The sequence below is a fragment of the Canis aureus genome, chromosome 35 (assembly GCF_053574225.1).
Source record: "Canis aureus isolate CA01 chromosome 35, VMU_Caureus_v.1.0, whole genome shotgun sequence".
In the NCBI taxonomy this organism is placed as follows: domain Eukaryota; kingdom Metazoa; phylum Chordata; class Mammalia; order Carnivora; family Canidae; genus Canis; species Canis aureus.
In genome coordinates this window covers 25950258-25956297 of record NC_135645.1, presented here as the reverse complement: position 1 = coordinate 25956297, position 6040 = coordinate 25950258, and the positions used below count along the sequence as shown (strand labels likewise).

The window sequence follows — 6040 nt, the reverse complement described above, 5'->3', positions numbered from 1 at the left end:
TACAGGAATATTATAAAAGGTTTCAGAAATGATCAGTGGTGTCTGGTTAAACAAGGAAAAGGGTGTGTGTGGTGAGGGGGGAGGCAGAAAATGCAGACTTAAGTTTCAGTCTCTCCCTATATTTTTTTTGTGTGTGTTGCTATTTACTGCTCTTACTTTCATTTAGTTTTTGTTTTTGTTTTCCCTCTGAAAAAAAAACTAGAGAGTTATTCAGAACCTTGCCAGGGAGAGCAACTCATTCCCACGACCTCCTGACTGTGGTCTGGGGTCTCTCTTCAGGGGAACAAGAGGCGGGATGAGGCCCATGTTGACAGCTGGGCCCTCCCCACCGCCCCCCCAGAAGCTTTTCCCAGAACTGTCCCATTGCTTCATCCTTGTTAGAGATTAAAGTAGGTGGTGAAAGCCACAACCCTGTGTCCTGGCTTCACGAGCACCTAGAAAACGAGGCCTAGGTGACAGAGCCATTTCCCAGTATGTTAACGCAAGCGGTGGTTCAGGGCAGACCAGTAACAGCATAAAGAAGTTTGACACGAGTGAGGGGGACAGGGCCATTGGAGGAGAAGTTAGCAGGGGCCCAAGTTACCCCAGGAACCTATTCAGACACAGCCCCCGGCCACCAGAAAGGCGAGGAGCTTCACCCAACCCTAGAAATGCGAACTTGTGGCCTGATGGCACCCTTGGAATTCTGCATCTCTTTAGTATGAGATGTTAGGGGGGGGAAAGGACTAAGAGAAGCTTCAAGGATTAGAAAAAATGGCCAGGGAGCATGTACAGAGGAAATGAAAAGCAAGTGGAGGGTAAAAGATCAGGCTTTAGCGGTGTGATGGTTCATTTTATACATCAACTTGGCTGTGTCACAGTGCCCACAGAGAGGTAGTCAAAAAGTATTCTGGATGTTTCTGTGAGGGTGGTTTTCAAGGACATTAACATTTATATCAGTGAACTCTGAGCAAAGCAGATTGCATCCTGTAATGGGGGTGGGCCTCCTCCAATCCTCTGAAGGCCTGAAGAGAACAAAGGACCCACCTCCCTGAGCGAGGAGAGGAAATTCTGCAGGAGTTGACCATCATTTGGACTTGAACTATACCATCGGCTCTTTCCTGGGGCTCCAGTCTGTGGAATGAAGGACGCGAACTGCCGATTTTGGACTTGCCGGCCTCCACAGCCACATGAGGCTAGAGATCTCTTTATATACGGCTGTACCTCTATGCCCATGTATATGCATGCATACATCCCATAAACAACCTACCGGTTTGACTTCTCTGGGGAGCCCTGATTAATACAAGTGAGTTGTAATCCTCAGGCCACAAGAAAGTTGAAGCTGGTGAACAAAAACCAGGGCTACAGCAGCAAGAAGCCAAACTGTGGCTCTGTTTGGCAAGCCTACGGGTACTGACTGCACTCTCGGCTCCTTAATTTCTCAGCATCCGTTTCTCTTTGCTAACTTTTCTTACTTTTAATTGAATGCATCCCATCCTATTTTCTGTGTGATTATACAGTCCCTTAATTCTTTTTTTAGGATAAGTTAGAAGCATATACAAATAAATAGATTCCTATCATCTGAAGCAATTTTGTAAAGCTAGATTTCGATTTCTACATATAAGGAAGGGACATATGAATTAGCCACATCAAAGAAAAGATGGTGAGGCAAAATAGATGATAAATGCCCAGAATTTAAGAAGATGTTCAGCGAAAGTCCAGGTGTGTGTGCAAGGGAAAATATTTTAGTAACAGAAAAGAAAGTATTGAAATTAATCCAGAGGATAAATCATCAAGCCACAGAGATGTGATAAAGAACCAAAAACTCTACATTAAAAAAATACAAGATGAATTACAAAAAAAGGGAAGATGACTTTGTATATCTAGTATATATCTAGCTAAGTTTTTACGAGATTTACGCAGTTAAAAGTATTTTATGATGGGAGAAAATCAAAGGGCTCAAGGAAAAGACAAATGAGTATTGAAAACATTGTGATACGTTGTTTTGTACATAGGCATTTCAAATCTATATACTCCTAACACTTTTCTGAACTTGCAATAATTCAGGTACAGGTTCATGCTACGCCGATAAGAGGAGTCTATGGTATTTACGACTTTATGTAAAATTATAGCAAAGCACTGAAAAATTATGAGGAACCAACAGTGAAAGAATCTCCCACCACAGAAGTATAATAAGAATGAGAGGACTCCACCCCACCTGCCCACATAAGAGACTGGCCAGGGTGCGAATCCGGCCACGTAACAACATTGAAAGAAAGCCTAACGATTTCAGAAAAAAGACTAACGATTTCAGCTTGTAACTCATTTTTCCTCAACAGAAAGTGTCCTTCAGTCTCACCTCTTTGCTCACCCATGTTGTATCTCATGCCAATCTGACCACGAAGTCATGACGTGGTGGTTGCTGCCCATTGATTATGTGACAGTCCAGGGAGGAGGCCAGACAGTCTCTCTAAGACCTGGGTTGGCTTATTCCCTCCATACAGCTTCCTCTACTTTGGTGGGAATCAAAGGGGAGCGAGTGGGAGGGGTTGTGGGGTTTTGTTCTTTAACTGTGTAGCTTCCCTTTCATTTCCCCATTCCAGTGATTGACAAGGAAACCATGTTGAGGTTTTTCAGCCATTGGTAGCAGATCCTTCAAGTTTCGCTAAAATATAATTTGAAGAAAGCAAAGTAAAGCTGTAAAAACTGGAAAAAAATTTTAGGTTTCTATCTTTACAAATACAAACATGCTCAAGTTCCTCTGCAACTCATGAGATGGCTTTGTGGTTGAGCCAGAAGGCTACTGCCTTGAGAAAACATAACCCAGAAACTGTGGTCAAGTTGTTAGATGGTCATTAATTTCAAATGTAACTTCTAAACTCCCAAGCTAAAACTTTTAAGAGGTCATATATCTGGGGCACTGTCCAGCACCTACCCTCTGAAATACCTTCCCCATCTACCTGGATGGGTAGGAAATCTGTGACCGTACAGTTCGAATTTTATGAACACTGATTTTACTGATTAGCATGTATAGAAAAGAAACTTGAGTGCCACACAGAAAGTTCTATGAATCCTGAAGAACCGTTAGAACCTGTTAAATAAATCTTTTTTCTACCATATCTGATCTCTTAAAATTACAACTATTTTGAACATAACATGCCTTTAATTAATCTTAACGGTGAGGTTAAAAACAGGAAGAGGTCTTTAAAAACACTGATAAAGTATTGACAACTCAGGATAAAAAAATTAATGTAACAGAATGGAAAGTTCTTTCTGTTAAAAAACACCCACATGATGGAAAAATATGCATAAAGAAAATGATGTTTTGAGACCTTAAAAGAATCCATGGCTTTTACTTTTTTAATATTTATTTCAATCTAATAAATAAATACCTGCACTTAAAAAAAAGCAAATGCAAATAAAGGCTTATAATGAAAAAGACATTTTCTCTTCCATTTCTATCCACCTCTAGCCCTGCTCTCCAAAAGCAATGACTTTTAAATCTTTCACGTCTTTCTTCCGTTTTCCTCCATATTTCTAAATAATAAATTTAATCTCTTATTTGAGGATATTAATACTACAGGTGTGCTTGTCTGTTGTCTCCACTTATTTCTCTCTCTTTCTCATATTTGAAGAGTTTCCCCAAGTAGCTGATGATCCATTCCTCTAAGGAGGCACTAAAACACTGGATTGGATGCTCTGGGGGTGAAGAGATGGGGGTGCACATAGGAAAGAGCTAATCATTTTGTGGTGGAAATTCCAAAGCTCCCAGTGGTAAAGTATCTTTTTTTTTTCCTTTAGAACTGTTCTAAAAAAAAATCAAAAAAAAAAAAAAAAAAAAAAAAAAAAAAGAACTGTTCTAGAAAGTAGTTTTCTAGAAAATAGTCCTTGAATCTCCTCCCCAGCTGGAAGCCAAATTCCCTTAGAGAAAGAGTTTGAGCAGTGGTTTTGAGCCCCCTAGTCAGTGGCAGCTTTCAAGAAACCCATTTTGAGTCCCAGCCTGTCCTTTGCCTTTGAAAGTCTTAAATAGGGGGAAATACTTAAGATATAAGATGAAAGGGGGAGCACGAGGATATAAGATAATGTACACTGTATGATTTACATTATTCAAACGTGTGAAATAGCTTAGAAAGAAATACACCAAAACATTGAGTGGTGATGATTATTTCTGAGTAGTGTATAAAATGGGATGGCTATTTCCTTCTTGATACTTTTATTTTCCAAAATTTCCACAAAGTATAGGGATTAATTTAAATATGGGTGGAGGGAGGACTTGTTTTTTTTTTTTTTTTAAATACACATATCAAGATGCCAACAAGAAAAACAGACATGTATATTGAATTCAGAGCAAAAAGTTTCTCGGCTCCCAGGTTAAAATATTTACAACTAAATAGCCAATATTTATTTACATTTAGAAATATGAGTGGTATGCTAAGAAATTTCCCAGTTATGTTGAAATACTGAAATAGCCACTTGAGAACCTGGAAGCCCTCTGTAAGTCCTCACTCAATCCTCCCCACTCACCTGAATTTGTGTTTGTCATTGGTTTTTCCTTAGTTTTATCACCTACAAACAGTCTATGTGAAAATTACAGGCTGGGAAAATATACTCAATAGTATCATAATTACATTTATATGGTGACAGACACTGGCTACCTTTGTGGCGAGCACTGAATAACGTGCAGAACTGTAGAATCACAGTGTGGCACATTTGAAACTCATAAACATTGCATGTCAACCACACTTCAGTAATAAGAAAAAAGTCTATGGTTTAGCTTTGTATCTTTTGAATTTTACGCAAACAAAATCATACCATACATCTCATCCTATGGGGTTTTCTCATTCCCTATTATGTTTGTGAGTTTTGTGGATAATTCTGGTATTTATATTTCTATTCTAGTGAATCCCTCTATTATTACATCTTTGTTTAACGTCTTAGTTCTTCATTTCTTTAGACAGTATCCATTGTTCCCTCTAAAGTCAATGAGAAATTATGAGAAATTAGCATATTCACATTTCCTCTCTTGTAACTCCAGGCAAAAGTCAAGCTGCATTGTTTTCATGTTTTCTTTCTTCGATTTATCAATATATTCTGCTTTCTGATGCCTCCACTTTCATTTTTAGTCCTTAAAAGTATAAACAATGTACACCACTTAGATGGGCAAGCAAATTTTGAAATTTTTTACCACGTGCGGCTGTGTCCCGCTCAAAGGTCCTTGCTTGTTTGTAAATTAAACACAAGCATGAATGTCCTCATTCATCATGGACAGACAATTAAGTACACACAAAAGTAGAACTTTTGAAAGGATAAAAATGTTTCCTTACCTTTCTTCACTGAATCATCACGCACACCTCCTGGAGTGTAGGCTCTTTCCCGATTTAGAGGGACAGTCCTCAGTCTTTTCAGGATCGTGTATCCTTCTGAGATTTCAAATTAGCTTTATGGACTCTAAGAAAAATAGACACATTTCACATGATTTCACGCAGATCACAACTCAGGAATTGCCAGAAATTCAACCTTATTGGGATTATAGACGTTACCGACTCTGGAATCTCTCTGTAATGAAGAGAAAAATGAAACCTCACCAAGCCATTTCCCAAGATAGAAATATGCTGGTCCACCTAACTCTGCTTGGTTACGTTTGTGATGACTTGTTCAGGTCATCTTCCCAACAGAACCGTGGTTGAATGGAGAGAGCCCAACGGTTCCCATCTTCTCTCCTGCCTCCCTCTCCTTTTTGGCCACGTTCTCCCTCTGTCAGGTCTCTCCTCTCCCCCTCCCCTCATCTCTCCCTCCTGGTTCACTTCTCTTCACTTTCTCTTCCCTCTGCTCCTGCTCCCCAATATTAATCCCCCAAAACCCAGATCAGATTTTCCTCAGTAAATGTGCTCCACCTACTGATTCTTTAAAGAATTTCATGTTTAAATACAATTGGAGAAACTGCAAACACTCTCTGATATGTTAATGGACATGATTTTATCACCTAAACTTTAGTACCTCAGAAGAGCATGGTAATTTGTGGGCTCATTTCCAAAAATCTACACTTAATATGTGATTTATC

The 6040-nt window shown here is 39.3% G+C and overlaps 1 long non-coding RNA gene across 1 annotated transcript; it reads right to left on the bottom strand.

Annotated features, from left to right (window-relative positions):
- Positions 1-1883: 1883 nt before the first annotated feature.
- On the bottom strand, positions 1884-5805 carry LOC144305212 (uncharacterized). Its single transcript, XR_013372276.1, has 3 exons — positions 5565-5805; positions 5304-5427; positions 1884-2644 (listed from the first exon to the last, which is right to left on the bottom strand). It is a non-coding gene; the product is annotated as an uncharacterized LOC144305212 (long non-coding RNA).
- Between the last annotated feature and the right edge of the window lie 235 nt (positions 5806-6040).